Below are 13,776 nucleotides of genomic sequence, written 5' to 3' on the forward strand. Positions count from 1 at the left end.
AATAGTTTTGACTACCTAAACTCTGCCTTCTTGCGCTTGCAGAAACGTCACTCAAAAGTATTTATAACAAGTCAATTAGTACTATGATTTGTTGTTATTTGAATTCATAAACAGTGTCTAACATATGAGACACACATATTTAGACTAAAATATGCCACTACTGAAATCAGATCGGCTAATTTTTGCTAACTTTAAACGCAGTGTAATATTTCGTACATATAGGCCTACCATACCAATTACTTAACCCAGGACAACAATATACTCAAAATATGTTGAACTAAATAATATTTAGTACAACTTTCTGTATTATATTCAAACATATTTACGAGCTCCCAATCCACCAGTCTATCAGTACATTATTTAGTCCTTGCTTTTTCTTTGGCTCGTGGCCTTTATTTCGACTCGTGTCGGCATCTTTTACGTTGGCGTAAGAAGAATGATCAGGCGAGAGGATCATTGCCTAGACTTGGTGTGCAATTGGACTTTCTCTCTCGTATCCACAATATATACTTCCTTTTATATATATTTTTAGCTCCTAAATATTTGGTTATAAAAGGTCATACATACATACTCTATTCCATAGGCAAAAGACAATCACTGCTCTGGGTATTTTGGATAAGTCTGCCATAAATTAAACGGGTGTGTGTTCTTAGGGTCAAACTAAGTTCAAAGTGTCAAAGAACATGATAGGGGTCTACAACATTTAGTTACGGAGAAATGGGGTCCCAAACATTGCTTGGCCGCCAAAACAAGGAAATAAAGACTTATAACACATGTGGTGTAAGACATATCAATCTAAAAACGTAGGTAGTTAGATATAACAGGTTTCATTGCTCCACTCCTTTTATTATCATTGATGTTCACATTTGTGTCCAGTATTCAGTATTTAGGGTCAGGGTGTTCATGTTTACAAGCGATTGTTCACATTTGTGTCCAGTGTTCAATATTTAGCTTCAGGGTGTTCACGTTTACCAGCGATTTTTCGCATTTGTGTCCAGTGTTTAGTATTTAGGGTCAGGGTTGTCACCTTCACCAGCGATTGTTCGCATTTGTGTCCAGTGTTCAATATTTAGAGTCAGGGTGTTCACGTTTACCAGCGATTGTTCACATTTGTGTCCAGTGTTCAATATTTAGGGTCAGGGTGTTCACGTTTACCAGCGATTGTTCACATTTGTGTCCAGTGTTCAATATTTAGGGTCAGGGTGTTCACGTTTACCAGCGATTGTTCACATTTGTGTCCAGTGTTCAATATTTAGGGTCAGGGTGTTCACGTTTACCAGCGATTGTTCACATTTGTGTCCAGTGTTCAATATTTAGGGTCATGATGTTCACGTTTACCAGCGATTGTTCACATTTGGGGTCCTCTGAGCGGTTTGGGAAATAGGATATGGTTTAAAAGTCAAAAAGCATTAAACATGAGAATTGTGTCTATTTCATATCCTGAAAGGTTCAGGTGCCTAATGTTAATGTAAGCGGAATGGAAGTTATTCAAAGATTTGTAAAAAGTGTTCACAGTTAACAGTACCAACCCTAGCAGACGTGTACTGTTAAATGGGTAGGAGTGTGAGTGTGCTGTAACTCCACATGTGTTATTGCTAATTCCTTGTTTTAGAGGTCAATCATTGTTTGGGAGCACATATCTCCGTAACCCCTATCATGTTCTTTGACCCTTTCCACTCAGTTTAACCCAAATAACATACTGTTCAATTTATGGACATACTTATCAGAAAGACCCTGTAAAAGACTTCTTTTCTAGCAAAACGAAAGAAAATAAGCCATTTTGAAATGTTCATTCCTGAGAAAAAAAAATATATCTTTCTTTTGAGTTAGCCTATGGGCTTAAGGGCTGAAATGTACCGTGAATTCATTCGGTGTGAAGCAAAAATGTCTCTGTAGAGAATGTAATTTTACTTTAGCATCTGGGCATTATATGTCTGGTACGTGTGGGCTTCATTTTATAGCAAATGCTATGCGAAGGAGCGAAAAATTATTATTTACTTTTTGTTGAAAGCTTAGCTATTTTTGAGTTTCAGTACTTTAAAATGAAAATTTTATACTTTTATTACACTTAGTTTTAAGATATGTTCCATATAAGTTTGTCACTGGCTACTGATAACTTGTCATGAAGTGACGCAGGTGAAACGTCATAGAATATCGTAAAGCGACGCCTGGTGAGGCGCTGTCAAAGGCTTAGTACACGTTAAATAGGAAGATGGACTGCAAAACCGAGTGTAGTCAATTCTAGAAGTAGCTTTCAGTAAGTCTCTAGCATTACGATGTCACACTTATGGAACAAATCGTATAAACTTAAGGTTTTAAGCTAAAACCTTTGGTTTAAGCAGGGATAGATTTAATTTTAGAAGTTGGAATGAAGAACGGTTAGTATTTATTTCAGTACGACTCATAGCCCAGATAGAGCCCCTCCCTCCAACACGTGACGAAAAGTTTAAATTATCTTATTGGCTCACTTAAATTACGTTCTGTAACGTTGCTGACGGGGACGGCGAAAAATACGCAGTTCATTTTTACCTCTGTCGCTATGACCCGCCTCTTCTTTCATACCCCTCCGTCCCGTGAAAGGGGGTCCGGGACTTTGACGCGCGCTCAGATTACTCTGTTCTCCATTCCTACTTCTAAAATTAAATCTATCCCTGACTTAAGGTTACCTTTATTTTTTATTATGCAGTTTATTATCGAGACTAAAGCCTTTTAAAAAACTGAGCTAGCGCAAGCTGTAAATAATGGATTCGCTTTGTTAACCAGAAGGCATAGCGTTACGCGATTGGTCGTAGGTGCTAATTTCTAATTATCTATGAAATCACAATAAAACTAATTCCATTTCTAAAATAATTCTGAGACCTGTATTTCCTGGATGTTTCACTTTAAGAGGATTGGTCTTATAATTAGTAGATACTTCACGTTTCCTTTAAACAATACATGAATAAAATTAAAAGCATTTTCATTGTTTTGGGGCACAAACACTGTGTTATAATTTTCACGGAAGAGAATGAGCTAAGAATTATGGGGGTCTCTAAGTTGCATCAAGAGCCCAATTTCGTAATAACTTCTAATCAAAGGAAAACAGGGCCCTTTTTCCTTTAGTTCAAACTAAAGCGATATAACACCTTAAACACTATCTTTGTATTGTTTTTGAGATAATAGTTACTGGCAATTCGCTTTCAAGAGATGTTCGAACAATGCCTGCTTCTCGAGCTGTTATTTATGCTGGTTTTCCTCTTTATTATTCTTAAGAAAGCAGCAACCGAAAGTAACCAAAACCTAGAGATTGGAGAGCTAATTAATATTCTGTGGGAAGACAATGTCAGCCTTGCCTATTCTCACCCCCAAACTTCGCCTTTACCTGAAGTATATAATACTTCTTCTCTTCGAGAGAAGTGTACTTGCTCAAAGCGGCCGGGTAATTTGTAATTGTAACATTCGATTCTTTCCAACATCCCTTAACATTTATTATAGCAATGTTACTAAACTGAATCATGCATGCACATACGCCATTTTTAATAGTTCCCTCGTCATTACCATATCTATTAGCGCTGCTTAATCATTTGCCAGACGCATTCATGCAATGGTGCGTTTTTGTCCCGCCACGTTAAGACAATCAAGGTTTGTGCCTGGTTGATTGCTGAATTGGGATTTAGTACTGCAAACAGTTATAGAATTCACCCTAGCACGATGCGATGCATTCCCATTTGAATTTTGACGAGCAGAAGAGCAAACAAAAAGGGTAATTCCCTCGCCTGGCAAGAATCATGTTACTTAACTGAAGTATTAAGAGGATGCAGAGTGTCATCCTTCTTCTATTATCCTCTTCTGACAATACTGGTTTCTACGTTGTAGAAAATATTTCAACGGCAAAATTCAGTATACGGTAAGGTTATTGAAACAGAAGTAAATTACGTAGGGCTATCAGAATCTGAAACGAAGAGCTCTTTTGAAATTAATTTGATAACTAAGAGTAGAACACTGGGTTATTTTAAGCCTAAAGACAATCTTACTTAATTTGTCACTATGTATTCATGGTCTCCTGGCACCACATTGCACCAAAACTTAATCACTTACTATCCGAAAACCCAACCTGTTCTGTTCCTTACCCTCGACGATGAATTGAATTTAAAGACCATCGGCAGTCCATACACTTTTCCGTTGCAAATTAGCTGTGATAAAGTATAGTGGTACCGATACCGTAGAGTAAATCTTGTGAATACCCGAGGAGCAAGTCACTAGTACAATCTGTAGCTTTTTCTGTACTAAAGGCCGCATTTAAAACCCTACCCTTGACAGTGCTGATATGATTACACCAAGGAGGGATATCTAGTTTACTAGGGAGAAGAATAAATTCGCCACATTTCAGCTTTATCTTCAGTCCAAACGTATAGTAGGTCCGGAGTTAATCCCCACCTCTAAATTACAACCAGCATCTCATTGGTTCTTGAAAACTCTTGCACGTCAGCGCGACTTGAATGACGAAAATTTAAGTCATATTTTCCAACTGAGGAGAGGCGAAATAGCCCGGTCTCCTTGAAAGAGGGACTGGGACTATGGCGCACCAATACTTAGGCATCTTATCCTTCTCCGTAGTAAACTAGATATCGCTTCTTGATTACACGTATGCTGTAACGGGTGTAGAGGGGAATCAAAGAGTGATTAGCCCCTCGCGAATACCATACCTTAGAGTTTGTTGGCGTCCAAGGTCTCTTCCATTCTTGACTTGAGCCTTGGCTCGAGATGAAAAAGAAATCAGAAAAGACCTTAAGCTGATTAATTCTAAGGAAAGATTTCCGAAGTATGTAAGCCTTGGTCAGGTTGAAAAAGCAACGTAAACAAGGGCATTTTGCAGTGGATCCAAAAGACGACGGATGAGGCCGAGGTGTATTTTGTGGAACCATTAAAAGATAAGTTCGTTCGTTGGGATTTAATCTTCCTTTATTTAGTTGGTTCGTATAGGGGTAAGAAAGGATTTGAACGCACGCGATCTGCTCGGAATTAATTGGAAGGTTTTCGATGTTTTTCTTCCAAGATTTTAATTACACCGCATCACGTGGAAAGATTTTCAAGCACGTTTTTATTTCTTCTCAAAAATATTAAGACATATTTAGGAAGCTTATAAATACTCTTCACAAATTCGATGATGAAATCTTTGAATCGTCAATGAATTATCGTTGAAAAAAGAATATGTTGCACTGTAAGTGGATGGACTAGCATGATAACTCTATTACTGGCCTTTGTTGAAAAGCTGACCGATTTAAAATAACTTTTATTGGCTTTGACAAGAATGAATTTTGAAGTTGAAACAATAAATATATCTTAAACCATATATTTTAAAAGGAATTATTTCAGTATTTTAATTCATCACAGTAGGGATAGATTTAATTTTAGAAGTAGGAATGGAGAACAGAGTAATATGGGCGCGCGTCTAAGTCCCGGATCCCCTTCAACGAGACGGAAGGGTATGAAAGAAGAGGCGGGTCACAGTGACAGAGGTAGTTTTCGCCGTCCTCGTCAGCAACGTCATCAAAACGTAGTTTAAGTGAGCCAATGAAATAATTTAAACTTCTCGTTACATGTTGGAGGGAGGGTCTCTATACTGGGCTATGAGTCGGACTGAAGTAAATGATAACCGTTCGCCATTCCTACTCCTAGAATTAAATCTATCCCTGATCAAAATGAAGATTTTTAGTGGACTTGTATTTATGGTGGATAAACCACTGGATTTTTAGGGCTGGGTTTTATTTTGGGATTAGAACCCTGACAAGACGCCGTAGTCACAATTATGAATGCTTTGGAAATTCTAACTGTCGTAACCCAGTTGTATCACACAATTTGTTGTTAACTTTCCCTCGTTATTGACTTCTGGCGTAGTCTTAGACTAATCATGCCTAAACTACTAATATAAATAATTAATCCACTTAAAGCGTATATGCTATTACTGCATCGTGAATCTCTTTCTCCATAAAAAAAATCTTCTTAGGTTTATTAGTTTATTAATAAGTTATCAAAAAGCAATGCAAAGATCTCTGTAGTAATCTCAATTTCAATTAGTTTAATGTTTCCTTTAATGTAACGATGAAGTAAATATTTAAATATTCAATCCAAATTGTAATTTAATTAATGCAGGTGCAAAATGACGAAGCAAAAATACCTAAACATATTGCAAAATTAATTTTATTTAGTGATGTAAAAATTTAATATTTCAGTACCTTAGAACATGTAGCAAAAAATAAATCTGCTGATGATTTAATGGAGCTGAATGGTAGCGTGGAACAGGAGAACATATTTTCATTTCAACTAGTACAGAAAAAAAAATCCTGTTTTTTAATATTGAACCACAAAAATTCAAACGAAAGCGTAAAACGTTTATGAAAATATTTATTTTTCAAATCTTTTTTTTTTTTTTTGCTTTCTTGCTTTCATCGACATATCTACTTCATTTCGCTCCTGCTTTTAAATACATAGACACAAACATGCATGGCAGCTAAAATGACGATGCGATGCTTCGACGAAAAATCTTTCAAAGAAATTCATGGAAATTCTTGAATTTTAAAAGCTTTTTGTTATTCGCCCTCTCAGCGAGGATCTAGTGGGAAATATTTAAAAATTGAGCATTTTTTTTGGCCTTTTTTCCATCTTTTTTCGATGCCAAAGAAGCGGTTTTTTTTTCATTTAAGGGGGAAACGAATAAACTCCGTGAACCGTTACTTCAGAATTTCATCGTTTTTCCTTTAGATGAAAGTGGGGTTGGACGTTCATAAGATGAGAGGCGTAGCTATAAGGGGGTAGGTTTGAAGTAAAAAAAACGCCTTCTTTAAAAGTCGTATAAAATATAGCACCACCGTCTAATTTATTCCTTCTCAAGAAAAACCAACCAGAATTGTATGTAAGGTAGAGAAAGGTTTATGGAAAAAACCCTGGAGTGGAAATGGAAGGAATATTTAGTTAGTCTTTTTGACAAGTCAATCGTATCGTAAGAATAGAACAGTTCGGGAATTACAAACAGAGAAACAAACACACAGGAGTGGCGAGCGAGGGGCTAGTTATTCGACAGAATTATTTACACCTAATTACTGATTTCTGATTTTTTATGTGAATTCCTATGATTACTGAACGAATTCCTTGATTTCCGTGATTACGGTTATTTTAGGTGATTTCCATAATCATTACATTGATTTCCCGTTATTGCCGCAGATTACTTGTGATTCCAGTTTGAATTCCAGTGATTTTCTGGTGAATTCCGATGAATGCAGTGATTATTTCTTTTTCAACTGATTATGATTTTAATTTTGGATTTTCGAATTCCCCCATTAATTATGTGTGAATATTTCACGAAATTTGTGATTACCGAGGTGATTACTAGTAAATCATGTGATTATTTCTGATTTTCTCAAGATTTCACGTGATTTTCAGTGATTATCAGATATTTCTGATTACCTTTGCTTACCCACAAGAATGGTTTTGATCCCTGATAATTTTCTAAGAATTTCAGAAATAAAGTAATCGATTTCTGCGGGTTTGTACACCTGATTATTCAAGTGACTAACCCCTCAGGACTACCACAATAGCGGATGGTCTCGCCACTGTGTTTCGGTTTCTCTGTTTGTAGTTTCCGAATTGGTCTATATTTGATACTTCAGAAAGTGGTTTGTCTTCGAATGATTGTTATTTATCCTTAGTCACAATTTGTTAATTTCTGATTTATTTACCGCACCTCTATTGTATCTACTTAACCCGATTTTACAATCATATTGGCTTTCACCACTCCAATATACGTAAAACTCCCTGTTTTTTGAAAGTATTTGGCTTTAGTGGTTGTAAAATGCGGGATTCTCTAAAGAACGTAGAAAATAATGCGGCTTTATCAACAGAAATGATTTAGCGCTTCCCTCTCCTCGGCTTTCTACTTCTCTCTCTCTCGCTCGCTTTTCTTAAGAGCTGGCTGAAGCTGCTTGGGCTAAGAGAAGGTCAAGATCCAACTTCGACCCAAAAACTCACGGTCGATTGAAGTACGAGAACCAAAATGGTATAGCTTTAACTGTATTCTAGAGACCAAAGTGGTATCTGAAGTCTGTAAAGGCAATTAAACACGTGCTTTTTAATTGTTATATCAAATTAGGCTTAGCTCGTACATGTTACTATAAGATTTTAAACTTAACGAAATTTAAGCGCAAAACATCTAGGTTGTATGTGCTAAATTTTACATCTTTTTTGCCATTTTTTCAAGGAATGCATAAGACGTTAGTTAAAGGCATGTTTAGAACTATATTTTGAAGTTGTAGTGATTGGGAATTGTCACGTGACTGTCTCTGTCATCTGCTTAAACATAGTAAACGTGGAACAACTCTGTGGCAGCACTCTTCCACTGGTCAAAAACGAGTTTATTAATTACTTGGACCAGTTGTTAAATTCAAGAAGTGGGGGATACTGGTCCTCGGGACCAGTTTATTAATTAAAAATCTATAGGAAAGCTAAGTGGGGACCAGTAATAGGGACCAGTTTATTATTTTCAACGCTACGTGGGCCACTGGTCCCAAGGAGTAGTTTAAAAAATATTCTTATTTCCCATATTGCAAGCTGGGTAGATTCGACGAAAATGTCGATGCTCATTACCAAAGCACTGATAACGCTTCGCAATTCACGCATGCCCAGTAAAGAAAAGAAGATAAGCCCCGCCTGTAAATAACATCCACCAGGAGCAGATGACAAAGGAGTCTCGGACGCTAGCTTCCATAATGTAGAGGGCAATGGGATCCGCGAACGTCACGGTTATTAACCAAAATCATTACGCCAGTGCCACCTCTCGTAGAAAATTTGAGCATTATTTTCCCACCAATAGCGTGGCTGCAAAGTCTCGAAAGGAGATCTGGGAAATCGCGTCTGGAGCCTCTCTTTAAAAATACGTATCGTCTGCTTATAATTAGCCTAGGCTTAATGAGTATTAGAGTTAAAAAATGGATTTCAACGGCTTTTTAATCTTTTTTTTAGACTAAAATTGATAATGAAAAGCCCAGCGAGTAACGTATGTACACTATTAAAAAACTAAAATGTGTTTCAATGCCAAATTTTTCTAAATTTCTTCTTCAATTAAATGATAGCTACAAGAGGTTTGGAAAAGAAATCACTCACGATCTTTTAAAACCCAAAAAGTAAGAGACAGTGACGTTTCCAACCTCTTGTAGCAGTCAATTAATAATTCTTACCTTTAAGGTCACAAAATGTAGTCTTATCTTTTATCTTAATACCAACGATTACAGCTGTTTGAATAAAGTAATTATATTGTGTATATTTATGTCGCGATCAGGTAAGACGAACCTCAGTAGCCACCGTTAGTCCGTTATTACAAAAAAATTCCCAGCAGACTTTGGTGCCAGATATAATCCACCAAAAGCATCGTCTGCTATAATGTCTGATAGCGCCTCTATGGCAAACGATACCGCTACAGCTGTGACGTACGCGGGTCCCATTGCCCTCTATATTGTGGAAGCTAGCGTCCGAGACTCCTTTGTCATCTGCTCCTGCATCCACATTTAACAAAGTGAAATTCAACAAAGACGTCCCAAAATATGATGGGACTTTGATTCTACTTTCGTACATTCTGGATTCTTTTCAAACTTATATTGAAAGACCTTGAACTCCTCCTAGCCTTGTGAAGAAACTATTAGGAATACCGTACTTTACAGCACCTTTGGAATTTACTCTGAGAAAATATTTTAAAAGCTTTAAATGGATTTTAAAGTTTTCTCGGAATTTCCTACGCCCGGTCTCTAATGAATTTGAGTGTAGATTAAAAGGAAGTAAAGACGCATTAAATATTTGGTGTTTTTTAAAATTTTGGTTGCATGGCCGAACGATCGGAAGAAAGTTTGTGAATTATCAAAAATCGAAATTTGAAAATTTGCATTTAGATGTGAATTTTTGATGAGGGTTGTTAGTGTGGCCTTATTTTTATTGAACTATATTATTTGAAAGACCTATTCACATAACACCTAAAAATTTAAACCAAGGCTTAACAAATATTAAAGACTAATAACCAGTGGCATTACTTAGAATATCTCTAGACAAATTTGTTAACACGAAGAAAATTTCGAAGTTGAAACAAGGCCCAACTGAAATAATTATTTCACAGTACAGAGGCCGTTGTATTAGTAGTTCTACTAGTACTACTCTCTAGGTTCAGGTACAGCAATTATGAATGAAGTAACAGTGAAATCCAACAAGTCAAAATGCCTTTCAGAACAATTTTACACTAATACTTGTACGTTTCTTGAGGCGTTTGATATTTGGATTTTCGTCAAACGAAAAAATTATTCAATATACGCGAGTTTCATCTGTTCTTAGAGCGACGACGAACTCTGTATTTGAGTTAAACTTCGCCAGAGTACATGCAAATGAGGTTTGTTCTCAATTCTACGGAATAATAATGAAATTAAATATTAAGGGATTTTTTTCTGCATCTAAATCGACAATTTTTAATCTTGCAAGATAACCCTTGACTGTATTATTGATCCAGAACAGGCTAGGCATTCTTAAAGAAGCTTATAAGGCGCCTTCTTTTATTACGTTGAATAACCAAAATTTAATCACATTTTGCACAAATACTGACCAAGTTACTACGTTTGATATTAGAGAAATATTTATCTTAATTGATTTAAATAAGGAAGAAATTTAATGGAAAACAACAAATAAAGAAAAATATGAAACGGCTTATTGAAATCCATACATTTTTTATGCCAAGTTGTTTTTAGTATTAGAAAATATGTCAATGTAATGGAGGACACCGTTTGGAGGAATGTGCAATGTGTTGAGAAAAGGCGGGGGCCTATATCAAGCTTGCCTTAAATCAGTTAGAGCTCTACTTGGGCATGACCATGCCCAATGACTACTCCAGGAAAAAATGACACTACCACTTCAAAATACAGTTCTTGACACGCCCCTACATAACGTATTGTACATCCCTTCAACTTGTCTAACATCGTTTCAATCGTGTTTGCCCAAATACTTCCCTGTATTTTGAAATCGAATTCGGTACATTTTCTAACAGTGTTTCTCGTGTTCTTACAGAATATTAAACACTTTCTATTTCATCGTGCTTCTAGTTTGATATATCCAAACAATTGGGATCTACCTTCCTGTAATTACATGTAGTGAAGCCAACGCGCAGGGACAGAGGGGTCTTTTCCGAATCGCCAAGAATCGACGCCAGATGGAACCAGAGTTCAGCGCTGCCTTTAGCGGTGCTTCTTGACGCACCCCCTATGCCCTGTAAAGTTCTCTTCACCCATGCCAATAAAGCAATGGTCAATTTCAAAGTTTATTTCTTGTTATGATAGATTTGACCTTAAGGTCAACTTCTGGTCCGGTTAAACCTTTTGACCTGTACCATAAAATATAATATACTCAACACACAGTAAATTTCTATCTGTAAAAAACACTTAACGAAAAGAAAGAATCAACGTTTCATAAAGCGAGAGTCCATATAAGACCCTTTGACCCAGCTACGCGATCAGCGTATGGAACTATCCTAGCGTAGATTGCGCCACGTTTTTTATTTATCCAGCAGGGGGCACTTGCTGCTTGAAAACAAAAAGTTCAGCAACTTTTGGTGACTAATGGTGTTTCTTGGAAATTGTCAGGGTTGCCGTGTTGCATTATTAACTCGCGAGGCGGCTGCTCAATCTATCAACGACTTGTCTCGAGATTTTCGTTAACAGACTGGAAAAGATCGCGGAACCTAGGGTTAAAACCGGCTAGGCTAAGCCTAGCGTCAAGTTTGTTCCAGCAGTGGCTCCAAGCCCCCGGGGTCTTCCAAAGGACCAAAAAAATCGCTATATGGAAGGGGATAAGAAAAATGAGCGTTTTTTCAATACAAGTCAGGCATTTAATGATCGTTCAGACCTTTCTATATCCCAAGACACTGTTTTCGTTACGTTACCCAAGGCTTATCCACTTTCCTTAGATTTTTCACTTTCACGGGTTTGTACCTATAACCGAGAAATTGATTGAAGAGTGAGTGGTATAACAGGGCTTCGAATAATTGTGGCAACGTTTTACCTAAAAGAAATTGTTTAAGAACTTAGACAATTGTCCATACTTAATAAAACAAATTTCAACTTAGGTAGGCCTATACTTAGGTAAGGCCATAAACGTTACTAACACTCCAAGAGGAACAGGACCCTTATTGAAATTCACCTTGACACTGTTACGTATGACGTTAAACCTCCATAGCCTCTTTGCCCTAAAAAACTTGTCCGAAGTGTGATGTGGTCTGAACCTTTCATTCAAACACTGTGAACATTTTTAGAATTCAATGCGAACGAGAAAGCAAACAATAGGATCAAGAAAGTAATGTACAGTGAACGTACTTTAGAAAGAAGGGACCGGCCATAGATATAAGGGTTTCAATACGTTGACCACAGCTAGCTAGCAGTCAAGAATCTTTCAAGGGGAAAACATAAACGCGACATCTATCGGTAATCCCATATGAATAAACACGAAGAATGTCGTTATTTTGTGACTCTAAAGAGCTTAGTTTTGATAAAATTTATCGCACAAAACGCTTAAAGGCCGGGAAACGGCGAGAAGGGTTCTTGTCAAACTGAAAACCGTGCATCGAACTAACAATGAGCGACCGTGCTTCAAACTTTTTAGGGGTTCTTGTCAAACTGAAAGCCGTGCAAAGCGGTTCTTGTCAAACTGAAGATAAACAATGGACAGTCTCGTAAATTTTGTTTCCCCGACTTTTTGCATCCCCCATTTAAGAGACTGTCCATTGTTTATCTTCAGTTTGACAAGAACCGCTTTGCACGGCTTTCAGTTTGACAAGAACCCCTAAAAGTTTGAAGCACGGTCGCCCATTGTTAGTTCGATGCACGGTTTTCAGTTTGACAAGAACCCTTCTCGCCGTTTCCCGGCCTTTAAATATTAGAAGTTGTGATAGACAAATTAAAATGAGGCTAGCTGTGTTTATAGTATCTTGTTTTTAACTTTTTCGGTTTATTTCAAAATCTAAATAACAGATGGCGCTTTAAAAATATTCCCCCAGAATTATACATTTACCTGCCTAGTTGTTACCTGCGTGTGAATGATTAGCTAAAAAACCCCCGTTCTTCGAATGGCATCACCTGTCGTCGCTCCTAGCGGGAGACTCCCGAAACTTTTTGGCTTATAGATCATGTTATGGATATAGTTTGAGTCGAAAAAGTTCCAATATTCGTCGTGGGGTGGCGCTAGATAGGCGTTGCCCTAAAAGAAACACGTGCTGTATCTCCATTCCTGTGATCTTAGGTTTTATCTAAAGTCCGAAGTGGAGGTAGAGTATCTAGACCCATATATGTAATATCTATGAGACAGAGAGCTACCCTAAAAGTATTTCTTCTTCCACCCAAGAAGTTTTTTCTTAAGAATTTTGATTTAGCGCTAGAAATCTAGATCGATTTTTTTTTGCCTCACGTTCCTTCGCCTACCCATACTTTTCTTTGACGGTTTACTGTGCTGACTTTCTTCTTTCGACTTTTGGTTAGATGGAAGAAACGAAGGGAGTTACAATATGTCCGAGAAGATTGTATTAATACTATCAAAGATGTATGTACCAGTAATAGAAATACTACAAATTTAATCCTTTACAATGAGTTAAGTTTTGTTGGTTGTTGGAATGATCCTTAGTGGAAGGCTGAGTGGAAAGATTTCAACAAAAATGGAAAAACTGACAAGAATTTAATGACAACTTCAGTATAATTGCATTAATAACTTCTCTTCGAGAGATGTGTA

Source organism: Phalangium opilio, unplaced genomic scaffold (genome assembly GCF_054372755.1).
Source record: "Phalangium opilio isolate 3A_F unplaced genomic scaffold, DU_Popi_V2 ptg000217l_1, whole genome shotgun sequence".
In the NCBI taxonomy this organism is placed as follows: Eukaryota; Metazoa; Arthropoda; class Arachnida; order Opiliones; family Phalangiidae; genus Phalangium; species Phalangium opilio.